Consider the following 13,631-nt stretch of genomic DNA (forward strand, 5'->3'; position numbering starts at 1 on the left):
CCTGTCTTACTAGGGTACTTAGCTATATTCAGTATTGGTCATTTTCACCCAGGAATGCAAATTTCTCTCCTTTCATCTTTGTACTTCAATCTGAGATATAAAATTCCTGTATAGCCTTAAAGTAAGGCTCACTTCAAATATTTCCTCTGTGTGTTTTTCCTTATCAACAGCTTCTAGGAATTGCAGCATTGAGCAAACCTGCTGCATATTGTGAGCTTTTATTAAATTTAAAAATTATTCATGACAGTTGTTAAAGAATTGAGATGTGTTAGGTACATGTCCCAATTCCCTACTGTGAATGTAGTCATTATATACTGCAAAGATGTACTAATAAAAGTACAAAACACATACAAAAAGACAGTAAGGAAGATAATACTCAAGGGGAGCTACTACACTAGGGTTTTATATTTGGGGTATCAGGCTTAGTTCTAAATAGAATGAGAACAAGTGAAGATTTATAAACAAAGATTAGGGTGGGGTCAACAAATGGAAAATTACTAGGAGGAAACATCAAAGCTAATAGAATTCTTGCTAGACTGACTCACCAGGATTCTTCCTGAAGGCAGTTGAGGGTGATTGAATTCCAAGGGTAAGGAATTTCTGCTAAACTGTCTCAGCAAGAGGTTTATTAAGACTGGACTAAATGGGTCATGCTTAGTGTCAGGTAAAAGGGCCGAAGACCAAGACCAGACCAGGCCATAATAAGCCTTTATTAGGGGAATAGATCTGCCGGGCTGTCTCTGAACAAAGGAGAGACAAAAGCAACATGGCCAGGGCAGGGAGAGTCTTTTATAGAGACAGAGGTGGGATTTGTAGGGGCTGGGGCGAGGTTGAGTGAGGTAGTGATCAGGGAGTGGAGGAGCCTGCGACCTTACTAGGTGGTAGGAGGTGAGCGAGTATTAGGTTACTCTCTAGGTGGGACCAGGGGCATGCTAGGAAGAAGGGTTTGTTCTTTGGTGGGAGCAACCATCTTGGCATGACTTCACACAGGGGAGGGGCCAAGGCACCATAGGAAGAGGGCAGCTACTATACATAATAGCTACTGAGGTAGTGGAAGACCTATCACTTAGAACCCAAAATAGAGATTAATCAAAAGGGAACTCAAAAGGTACTTGATTCAAATTTGGTCAAAGAAGAGTTTTGTTAGTATTTTGATCTTGTCTACCTTTTTGACCTTGCATCATAGAACTCTACCATAGTCTCCTTATAGTCTCTCTAAAATGAATAAATGACTTGTGATTCCCAAGTTATCTCAGTTATCTCCCATTTTCTTGCCTCTGTTCCTGATGTTCATTCCTTCTGGAATGCCTCTTCTCTTCCTCATTTTCTCAACATTGTTTCCTTCAGGAAAATCTTCCTAGTACTCTCCCCAACTTCCTAATTGCATACCCTGTCTGCTGAGGGATGATGGGAGACAGAGTCCTCTGGTAGGTCACATCAGGGCCAGGAGCCCAGAGGCAGATTTCTACTTACCATTGTCACTATGAGTGAAGAAGGACAGCACTGGAGGTCATGCCCACTGGTCAAAACTGAAATAAGTAGAAATTGGGTGACCATCACAAGAGAGCAGGGTGGAGAGGAGGAACCAAATAACAGAGATGAAATTTGGTGAGGTAGAAAACTTATAAACCCAGAAGAGCAATGGCATAGAATACATTTTAGTATGAAGAGGCAAGAGTAAGAAAAGCTCCTGGTTCTCCAGTTTTTGTCATGAACATGTGCTTGAGTTGGAGAAATAAATGGCATATCCCTCTGTATGTCCTCCTCCCCAGACCTAGATTAGGATAAAAATCACATAGAAATCTTTGGAATTCTGGACTTTTGCTCCCGGAAATCTCTTGGACCACAAAGCTTATATTGGTGTTGGTAAGCTTTGTGGCATGAGGGACATAAACAGTTATAGGGAAATAGCTAGAAGGAAACTATTATTGTTTGTGTCTAGATGTCCCCACAAAGTCACATGTGGTCATAGGTGAGGGCTTTTGCAGATAGCTGGATCTCAAGTGTGTGATGCTGGGATAAGGGTGTGTGATTACTAAACTAATCCACTGATTGGTTTGGCAGAATTCTGGGTAGGATTAAGGTGCCCCACCTCCGATGCAAGTGCTGTCTTCTGTAAGGGTAGGTACCCTGGTTAAAATATAAAGGACAAAAGGAGGGTCTCTGGTCTCTTTTCTCTTGTCACCTGCTGCATCTGCTTCTGCTGCTACTGCTTGCTTTCTGCTCTGTGATGCCCCTCTAGCATGCCACCCTGCCTTGGAGCCATCCAACTAAGGACTGAAATCTCTACAAACTGTGAGCCAAATAAACCTTTCTTCCTTTAACTTTGGGTGCCAGGTATTTTGTCTCAGCAATGAGAAAAGTAATGAAGACAGAAACTGTTGCTGCTGTGAATAGAAGAGTGTGGGATTTTTATGCAGCAAACAGAAATAGGCAAAATTTTGTGGTGTTGAAGTGGCCAGTAGAGTTTTGGCGACAAACGGATTCTTCACAGAAATGAATTTAAGCTCTTAAGTTAGATCTATGATTTTGACCTAAATTGTAGAAGAGTTTTGGTGAATCCATTTCAAGATGAACATGGTAAACCACCTGGTTTTGCCCTTACTGGATTAACTCTGTGGAATTCTGCTCCATTAAGCAAATTTAGAATGTTTATACTCTGAGAAGCAGCTGCCATTTTTCACTGGAAGACATTTCATTTCAATCAAAGCTCAGCTAGTAGAAAGCACCTAAAAGAGAAAGCCCTCCCATTCAGCCTTTATCTCACTCACTTCCCCAGCATGCTTTTGATGCCTTCAAGTAAATATCTTGCCTGGCAGTTGACTCATAATATTATAGAAGGGAAAAACCCAATTGTTGAGTAGACACCCAAATGGATGCAGACATGCAAATCCTGAAACGGTCCCCTCTGAAACCAAAACAGGAGTTACTAATGGAAACCAGGGACTGGAGAGAGTATGAAGGTAAAAGATCCCTTTAATGAGCAGTTGTGGCCATGGGTCTGAAAGCTTCTGATGCAGTACTCCTGTCAGCTGCACCTTGTGTTGAGAGAACAGAAATGCTTCTATGTGTTTGCTTCATACTTAAATCATAAGTTAAGGATAAGTGGAAATCTAAGAAAATATAAAAATTTGCCAATTTCCTAAAAGGGGAAGTGACAAATATGAGGTAGAAGGAAGAGCGATGACTATAGAGAATATGACCAAGCACACAGATAGGTAATGAGATCAGAATATGGCACCCTCAAATATGACATTTTGATATATGAATTATTCTAAACTAGGAACAATGGAAAAAAAACAGACTGGAATATGTATCTTCCCTCTCCTTATCTGCCAGAAGAGGGCCATAATTTTCCCTTTTTATGCATGTCCCCCTTTCCTCTCTCAAACCAGAAGGAAGAAAAAAATAATTTTATCAGCAGAGATGGAGACAGAGCTAAGATGAACCTGGATAAACAAACCTTACTAAATGATCCTAATGTGCCACTAATTTTCTCCATATATTTACCTTCCCATGACTTACCACCCGTAAAAGCCTAAAATTCCATTTCCTCTCTCTAGTAACTTCTCCACAATTGATCACCCTTTGTTAAAATTGTATATAAACTTCTAAGACTAACCACTCTGAAGTTCTCACTTTTTTCCTATGAAGCCCCCTGGATATACAAAATTTCATAAATATTAATGTCAAATAAAATGTGTATGCTGTTTATCCTACTGATCTGCTGTTTGTCAGTTTAATTTTCAAGTCCTGGGGGAAAAACAATAGAAGATAAAGGAAAAGCATTTTCCTCCCCTACATGGACCATGTCTTCATTCAAGTGATTTTCTCTTTGGCTACACATTAGAATCACCCTGGGATCTTTAAAGACTACCAAGGCTCAACCTACAGCCAACAACAATTAGTATAAAATCTTTGTAGGGATCCAAACATCAGTATATTTTTTAACTCCTCAGGTAATTCTATACATCCAAAGTTGAGAATGAAATGCCTTACCCATTTGACGATGAAGATGTGGAGTAGTGCCTAGTGAGTGACCTGCTGGTCATCTTAAAGTACTTGTTCCAAGGTGGATGTCAAGAATATCTGAAAAAGAGTAAGACCATTATAAAGTACAGCATAATAGGCTAAAGCAGTGTGGCCTGGAGCATTTCCAGTGGGGTGGGGGGTTCATTTATGTTTGCTGCCCTTGAACACAGGTGTCTGGAGAGCATGTGTAGTTAATGTCAGCAGATGGGAGGCCTCTTAAAGTTAATTCTTCTACCTCTGACTTCTCGATACATCACGTGTTCAATTGTTTATCTTGATATTCATCACATTGTATTCTAATTGTTTAGATGGTTGTCCTTCTTGCTCTACTGGAATTTTCTTTCTTGAACTAGAGATTATTTTGTTGTTTAACATTAATATCTTTGCCCACTTGCAGTATTTACCAGCTTAGTAAATCTTTGTTGGCAAATGATCTATTTGTGTGTATATTACTCACAGTGTGTTTTAGTCCATCAAGGTTGTTATCATAAAAATAGTATAAATTATGTGGCTTTAATAGCAGATATTTATCTTCCACACTTTCAGAAGCTAGGGGTCTAAGATTAAAGCAGAAGTGGCATCTGTGAGCATCAAATGCCTGGTTCATAGATAGCCTTCTTCTCCCTGTGTCCTAATAGGGTGGATCCCAGGGTGAGAGAGCTCCCTGAGATCTCTTTGATAAAAGGACTAATCTTATTCATGAGGGTGCCACTCTCATAGCCCAATTACTTCCCAAAAGCCCCACCAAGAATCAACATCTCCTTGGGAGTAATATTTCAACATCTGAATTTTGGAAAGATGTGAACATTCAATCTATTACACATAGCTTCTAGGTATAGCATTAGGAACTCTCTTCTTCCAAAGAAATTTAAAACAGTTAAGGGCACAAAAGAAATGATAAAGGCACTTCTTATTGGGAAATCTATAAAATCAAGTAAAATTCTTCTCTTTAAGTACCTCAATTCATGTAAGGTAAAGATATCTTCTATATCAGAAGAGGGAGACATTATGTTCAGAATAGGCATAACTTGGTACTATGTAAATCCAAAAGTAAGGACCACACAGAAAGGTATTTTAATTCTAATCTAATTTATAACTAATTCATAATGGAAAAGTTCCATTTTTAAAAATTGCTCTAAAAATTATCTGCTTAAAGCAAGTGGCTACATGATGTAAATGAGAATGCGCAGAGAAATGATTCTAGGTTCAAATACTGCTTCATCAGCTATATTCAAGTTGTATTGGTTTTCTGTCAAATAAAACTAATCTGTGTTCTTTTTTTAAAAATGAACCTCTTACCTTGTCACTGTTGTTAAATTCAGCTTCTTTAATAAAAGAGATAGTGTATGTAGAATAAAACTGCTGAAACTTATTTACATCAACTAAAGTTTAATCTACTCATTTATTCAATGTTTGCTGAAAAGTCACTGTGAACCATATCTCCAAATCCAGCATGAGTGAAAGTAACTGAGTCAGATATGGATCAAGAGTCAAGGTCAGTTCTGGGCCTGATTATCAGACAGAAATAGAATCACAGAGGGTGAAAAACCAACTCTACCCCATATAGAGAGAGGTAGTGAGATTTTGTATTTTTTTGCAGATTTGGAGTAATGACATGTCTCTGGTCTTTTAACTAACAGACACTTCCCCAGCGTGGTCCCAGATCTTAAAGAGACCAAATCTTTTAAGACTTTGCTATCCTTGTCTATCCAGAGGCCATCAGTATTCATGTTGTCCAAGAGTGTCACAGTCCCCCTGTAAATATGGAGCTCAGCTAGGGAATTTACATTCTCCATTGGCTGAGAAAGCTAGTCTTCAGTGCCATTGATTCTTTCCTATTGGTCTTTCTTTGGAGCCCACCATTGATTATATTCCTTGGTCTTCTAGGACCTTCAACAGAGGTTCTGATAACAAAGCATTTGACACAGTCTTGCCAAATTAGAAGAAAAGGAAGTTCTGAGTGCTGAAATTGCAAAAATCTTAACACAAATATTACAAGCCCACAGAATGGCACACAAGGTACCTTAATATTTCAATAGAGGTTATATTTAAAGCATTTTGTATAAACAAATGAGTGACATTGGATATTTTTAAATGAGGAGAAAGAGAACTTTAATGTATTTAAATACACAGCTTTTGGCTTAACTAAGCACCAGAGCACATTTTCTCATGCTATATTTAGGTGGCAGGTTTCCATGTTTAAGGAATCATGAATTATTGAAAAGCACTTTGCTAAAATTTGGCAGCAATCCCTGAGCCACAGTCTGAATTAGATTTTTAAACTTCTAATATTTCTTCAGTGTAACCCTCTATGAAAGGAGTGCTTCAGAGAGATCAGAATACTAAAAGAAGTGAAATTTTATAATTAAATAACCAAATTAGTGACATGACAATATACAGAAGAGAGAATACCAGACTAGAAGTGAAAAGACCAGTGTTTTGATTCCAGCTTTACCACTTCAAAGCCATGAGACTTGGCTAGCACTTAATACCTCTAAGTTTCATTTTCTCATTTATAGAAAATACAATGTCTACCCTTTTATGACTGTTTGTTAAAGTACTCATAAGAAACAAATACAGCACACGCGCTTGCACCTGTGTATGTCCCTATTCACACATACAAACTGTAAAACATCCAAAAATAAAAAAAAGTTGAAAACAATGGCTGTGATAAGGTAGGGAGTCATTGAAGTATCCATGGATGAATAATAAAAATAATAAATAATAAAAAGGAAAATCCTATAATTTGTAAGAACATAGATGAGCTTGGGGCACATTGTGTTAAGTGAAATAAACCAGGCATGGAAATACAAATACCTCATGATCTCATTTACTTGTGGAATCTAAGTAGTTAAACTGAGAATCAGAGTAGAAGAGTGGTTACCAGAAGCTGAGAAAGAGGTGGGAGAGAGGGAAGGTGTTGGTCAAACAATAAAAAATTTCAGGTAGGAGAAGTAATTTTAAGAAATCTATTGCACTACATAGTGACTATTGCAAATCACAAAATAAAAGGGCTGAAGATAATGGTGATAATAAGACATGGAGTCACCAAACTATAGCTATAGTCATTTGACTTTAGCTAATCACAATATAATTTTTATTTAAAAAATTCTAAGACAGTGGTTTTAAGTGTTCTGACTACAAAAGCATAAGTATATGGGGTACTAGCTATGTTATTAGCTCAACTGAGCCACTCCACAATGTATACATATTTCAAAATATCCTGCTATATATGATTAACATGTAATTTTCATTCATCAATAAAGACAATGGGACTATTATAAGGAAAACAGCAAAGACATGCTTCTTTTAACATTTTCAGTCTCATAAATAAATAAACATCATCATCCTTGCTTTACAGGTGATTATCAGATCTTCATGATGGATACGCAAAACTAATTATTTCTTTTATAAACTCATTTGTGAGCTCCACATATGTGTTTTTCTGGAAATCTCTCTTTAGTTCCTTTCTTGAGTAACTCCATCTTCAGGTCTTGACTGTCACTTTCAGTATTTCCTGATGCACATTGGAGTCCCACACTCTTTCCAGCTTCTCAGTGTGGGATGCTCTATCCCTTCAGGTATCTGTGCAGATTCTGGGAAGTAGGAGTTCTTTCCCCACTTAATAATTTTCTTCTGGATTCAATGTGAAAAATTCTTTCATGTGTCTTTTGTCCTCTACATTCTCCAAGTTTGCAGTCAGACTGTCTTAGTCCATTTTCTATTGCTATAACCGAATGCCCAGGACTGGGTAAGTATAAAGAAAAAATGTTTCCCACAGTCCTGGAGTTTGGGGAGCATAGTACCCAGCATCAGGTGATACCTTTGTGCTGCATTATAACATGGTGGAAGGGCAAGCTAGCACCCAGGAAACAGAACCATGAGGCCAAACTCATCCTTTGATCCGAGGCCCACTCCCTGATAACTAATCCCCTCCAGAGATAATGAGCCTTAATCTCTGACCTAATCACTACTGAAAGCCTATTTCTCCTAATAAAGCTACAATGGAAAGTCTTTTTAAATTATTATTTTTTAACCCTGGGACTCAAACATAGGTGTCCTCTACCACTGAGCTGCATTCCAGCTTTTTTTTTTTTTTTTTTTGAGACAAAGTCTCACTAAGTTTCCTACACTGGCTTTGAACTTGTAACCCTCATACTTCACCCTCACAAGTAGCTTGGATTACAAACATGTGCCACTGTGCCCAGCTGGAAATTAAATGCTAACATAAATTTTGGAAGGGACTATCAATACTGCACTATAACTAATACGGCCCAAACTAAATGAAGAGGATTTGAGTATTGTAGAACAGGTACTCAAACTTTACTTTAACTTCTATACATATGGATATACCTGTAGCTGATTTTTGGTATATTAATATTTCATTGTAACATCCTATCAAAAATGGGGAGAACCTTCCCAGATTTACCACCATATTGGGTAAGGAAATTTCACATTCACTCAATTTTACATTCTTGTTCCATATTCGTCACTTTTTTCAAACAAGCACAAATTGTTCTATTGCTTTGTCAATGTGAAAATTGATTTAAAGGGAAGGAATTGGGCCACTTTAGGGTCATATTGTTAAATCTGTCACTCTATTACAGATACAACTATATCCTTGGTTATTTCTCATTCTCATGTCCTAAATGTAAAAACATCTAGTCAATTTTAAAGATGTTAGAATCCATTCTATAATGGTGTTCCTGAGGAAAATGGTCTTTCCTTAAAATTTTTTTTCCTCTTTTATCATCATTCTTCACTCAAGCAGATTTCATCAGTTCTGATTCTTCAATTTTAATTTTTCATTAGTACATGTCTGCAGTACATAATGATTATGCTCCTCATGGGGAGTTGGTACATGTGCATAACACATCTTACTTTTTTTTTAATCCTCTTGCCCTCTCTTGCCTCACCCCTCCTTCCATCTGTCAGTCCCCTTCCCTTTTGCAAAAGATGTATTTCCCTAATTCCTATTATCTAAATCAACCAAATGTGATCTAAAAACAAAAGAACAAATTGAACCTCAATTTGATTGAGCATCCATATCTTCCAAATTACAGGAACTATAGAGGAGTGAAGAACAGGTTCAAGGGCACTCTAAAGATGTAGTCAACAATGTACAAGTGTGAGGAACATCACAAGACAAAAGTCCTAGTTTCTTACCCAACAAATTTCAAGAGTAAAAAAGGAAGAGGCAGAAGTGAACTTGTAGAGTGAGAGAGGTTTTGAGAGGCGTGTCAACTATTTGCAATATACGGACTTTATTTATATCTTGATTCAAATAAACAGTCTGGAAGAAATGGAAAGACAAAGAAATTTAAATACTACTTGATATTTAATATTAATAAAATATTATTTTAAGAGTTAAAAGTTTTGTAATTAATTTTTTTAAAGTTTCCTTTTCCAGCAAAGGTCAATTCTAATATATTAGTAGAATTGTAAAATATTTGAGGTTTGCTTCATAATAACTCAGTGGTAGGGTAAAAAAGATGAGGTTTGAGAGAAAACAGGGCTTTCTATGACTTGAATATTGTTGAAGTTGGATGATGGTACAATAAATTTATTCTATATTCCTCATATTTTCATACACTTTTGAAATTTTCCATACCAAAATGTTTTTAAGAGCCAGCTGAATCCTAACCAGATAATTGAATCAACATTCAGCATTTGGAGTATCTATGTCAATGTAATACAGACTTGAATGAGATATTTAATTTATTCTTTCCTTTATTTACCAAAATAAAACATAAAAACAAAAAGGCACAGATACACAGTGCTAATGGAAACTCTGGGATACCTACATAACCACAAAAGTTATTTACTTTGTGCTATCCTACAAAGGGAGTAGAGAAAATGAACAACATTGTTCTATGATTTGGGCCTGGATAGCTGCTTTCTTCTCTGTAAGAGGGATGAGGAGAAATGCAGCAGAATAATTCACAGTTGCTTTGAAGTTTGAGGGCTTTTTGTTATTATTCAGGTCCCTGTGATAAAGTACAATGGATTCTATGCGTGGTGGAGATATAAAGTACAGCTAGAATTTATGATGATACTGTCTGAGATATTGATATGGACTAGAGACTAAGAAATGATACAGAGAAGACTTCAATGGTTTCTGTAACATGTGATATATTTTTTTAAAATTTTAACATATTGGTAAATTTTAGGTATACAATATAATGACATTCATCATTGGAAATTTGCACCTTTACATAGTCTCTCTTGGTTCTTATTATTTCACCTTATACTGCCCTCCCTTCAATCCCTCCATCCCTCCCTATTTACAAACACTTTCTTTCCATTCTTTCATTTTCTCATATTAATTCCATTCCCTTCTTTCCTTTCCCCTACCCCTCCCACTTCCTTCCCCTTTGCCCCTTTTCTTCCTATTTCACATTTTCAATTATACTTTTAGTCCTTATTTACACTTTCACTTTCTCACGCTAGAGAAACTATTCAGTATTTACACATGTGTGTCCTATTTATTTCATGTAAGAGTATTGCCTCAATGTGCATCCATTTAGCTATAAATGTCTCTAATTTCTCATTTTTTTATGGCTGAGTAGCACTCCATTTTATAAAAAAAACCCACATTTTCTTTATTCGGTCTCCAGTTCATGGGCATTTGGCCTGTTTCCAAGTTTTAGCTATTACAAACTGTGCTGCTATGAACATGGGTGCACATATATCACTGTGGTATGATTCTTTTAATTCTTTGGGGAAGATACCCAGCAAGGGAATAGCTGGGTATCAGCTATCAAATGGGACTTCCAGTCCTAGTTCTTTGAGGTATCTCCATACTGATTTCCACAGTGGTTGCATCAGTCTACACTCCCACCAGCAGTGGAGCGGCGGTCCTCTTTCCCAACAGCACCACCAGCATTTGTTATTGGATGATTTCTTGACAGCAGCCATTCTTCCTGGAGTGAGATAGAATCTCAGTGTTGTTTCATTTGCATCTCTCTAATGACCAGTGATGTTGAACATGTTTTCATATGTTTATTTGCTATTTCTACTTCTTTGTCTGAGAAATGTCTGCTCATTTTAGATGCCTATTTTTTGGATTGGATCTCTAAATTTTGGAGGTCTGATTTTTTTTCATTCTTTATAGATTCAAGATAGTAGACCTTCGCCTGAGGGACAGCTGGTGAAAAATTTCTCCCACATTGTGCGTTGCCTTTTAATGCTGTTGGTGGTTTCTATTGCTGTGCAGAAGTTTTTTAATAAGAAGAGATCCCACTTGTTGATTGTTTGTACTACTTCACAGGGAACTGAGATTTTGTTCATAAAATCTTACCTAAACCAATGTCTTCAACAGTTCTTCCTAAACTCTCTTCCAGCTTGATTTAGTGTTTCTGTTTTAATATTTAGATATTTAATGCATTTCTATTTTAGATTAGTGCGTGGTGAGAGATATAAGTCTAGTTTTAGTCTTTGACAAGTTGAAAAACAATTTCTCCAGCAAAATTTATAGAAGAGGCTATCTTTCCTCCAGTGAGGGTGTTTGGCTCGTTTGTCAAATATGAGGTGGCTGAAGGTGTATGGAGTTGTTTCTGGATCTTCTAATCTGATCCACTGGTCCTCAGGTGTGTTTCTTCCCCAGTACCATGCTGTTTTTATCACCATAGCTTTGTAGTATAGTTTTAAGTTGGGGGTTGAAATATCCCCTGCCAAGTCTCTGTTACCTAAAACTGCTTTTGCTATTCTAGGTCTCTTCTTGTTCCAAATAAATTTTTGGATTGGTTTCTCAAGGTTTGTGAAATATGCTGCTGGGGTTTCAATTGGGATTGCATTGACTCTCTATAGCAGTTTTAGAAGTATAGCCATTTTCACTATGTTGATCCTTCCCACCCAGGAGCAAGGGATGTCTGTCCATTTTCTGATATCATCTTCAATCTGTCTTTTCAGAGTGCTATAGTTTTCAGAGAAGAGGTCTTTGATTTCTTTTGTTAGGTTGATTCCTACATATTTCAGTTTCTTGGATGCTATTGTGAAAGAAATTTTTTGCCCTATTTCTCTTTAAGTGAGTCTGTTGTTCATGTAAAGGAAAGCTATTGATTTTCGTGTGTTGACCTTGTATCCAGCTACTTTGCTGAATTTGGTTATTAAGTCTAGAAGACTTTTGGTGGAGTTCTTTGCGTCTTCTATATAAAGTATCATGTCATCTGCAAATAATGACAGTTTAACTTCTTCATTTCCTATCTTTATTCCTTTTATTTCTTTGTCTTGTCTAATTGCCATGGCTAATGTTTCCAAAACTGCATTGAACAGAAGTGGTGGACATACTTGTGTTGTGCCTGATTTTAGGGTGAAAGATTTCAGTTTTTGACCATTCAGTATGATATTGGCTGTTGATTTTTCATCGATGCTTTTTTGTAGATTGAAGTAGAGTGTCTATTCCAATTTTTTGTGGGGTTTTTTAAATCATAAATGCATGTTGGATTTTGTCAAATGCTTTTTCTGCATCTATTGAGATGATCATATGGTTTTTTTCCTTGGCTCTATTAATACAGTGTATTCCACTGATTGATTTGCGTATGCTGAAACATCCCTGTATCCCTGGGATGAATCCCACTTGGTCAGGGTGTATAATCTTCTTGATGATCTTCTGCATACTATTTGCCAGTATCTTAGTAAGGAATTTTGCATTTATGTTCATTAATGAGATTAGCCTATAGTTCTCTTTTTCGGTTGGGTTTTTCTCTGCTTTGGGGATCAAGTCGATGCTTCATTCCAGGAAAGAATTCAGGAGTATTGCTTCCCTTTCGATCTCGTTGAAGAGTTTAAACAGTAGTGGCAGTAGTTCCTCTCTAAATGTCTTGTAGAATTCAGCAGTGAAGCCATCAGGACCCAAGCTTTTCTTAGTTGGTAAGTTTCTAATTATATTTTCAATTTCATTGATTGGTATTGGGTCATTTAGAATTTTTAAGTCACCTTCATTCAACTTTGTTAATTCATATATATCTAGGAATCTTTCCATTTCTTCTGTATTTTCCATCTTATTGCCATATATGTTCTCAAAGTAGGTATTGACGATCCTCTGGATTTCTGCTGGGTCCATTGTAATCTCATCCTTTTCATTCCTAGTTGCATGGATTTGGGCCTTTTCTTTCCTTTTTCTTATAAGATTGGCTAAGAGTTTGTCAATTTTGTTGATTCTTTTGAAGAACTAACTCTTGGCTTCATTGATTTTTTTTGTATTGTTTTCTTAGTCTCCATTGAATTGATTTCTGCCCTAATCTTTATAATATCTTCCCTTTTATGAGCTTTGGGTTTGTCCTGCTCTTCTTTTTCTAGAAGTTTGAGGCTCAGCATCAGTTTGTTTAATTGGGCTCATTCTGTTTTCCTAATATGCGTATTACTGCTATGAATTTCCCTCATAAGACTGCTTTCATTGTGTCCCATAGATTCTGATATGTTGTACTGGCATTGTCATTTAATTGTAGGAACTGTCTGATTTCTTCTTTAATTTCCTCTGTGACCCATTGGTTATTCAGAAGTGTGTTGTTCAATTTCCATGTGTTTATGAAATGCTTGCAGTTTCTTTTGATATTGATCTCCAATTTCATCGCACTATGGTCTAATAATACACAGGG

At 36.7% G+C, this 13,631-nt stretch overlaps 1 protein-coding gene across 17 annotated transcripts in view; it reads right to left on the bottom strand.

The window, feature by feature from the left end:
• The window catches only part of Pofut3 (protein O-fucosyltransferase 3), a 431,777-nt gene that overhangs the window by 38,613 nt on the left and 379,533 nt on the right, over positions 1–13,631 (bottom strand). For 15 of the 17 annotated variants that reach the window (XM_021236835.2, XM_087217275.1, XM_021236834.2 and 12 more), the window contains 2 exons: positions 4,000–4,089; positions 1,474–1,529 (listed from right to left, as the gene is read on the bottom strand). The gene's annotated coding sequence lies outside the window, so the exon portion shown is untranslated. The remainder of the gene's footprint in view (positions 1–1,473; positions 1,530–3,999; positions 4,090–13,631) is intronic. The other 2 variants (XM_087217263.1, XM_087217259.1) reach the window with 1 other exon arrangement.

The sequence above is a fragment of the Heterocephalus glaber genome, unplaced genomic scaffold (assembly GCF_053883595.1).
Source record: "Heterocephalus glaber isolate CG9 unplaced genomic scaffold, H.glaber_assembly_v1.0 deba00001461, whole genome shotgun sequence".
Lineage (NCBI taxonomy): Eukaryota > Metazoa > Chordata > Mammalia > Rodentia > Bathyergidae > Heterocephalus > Heterocephalus glaber.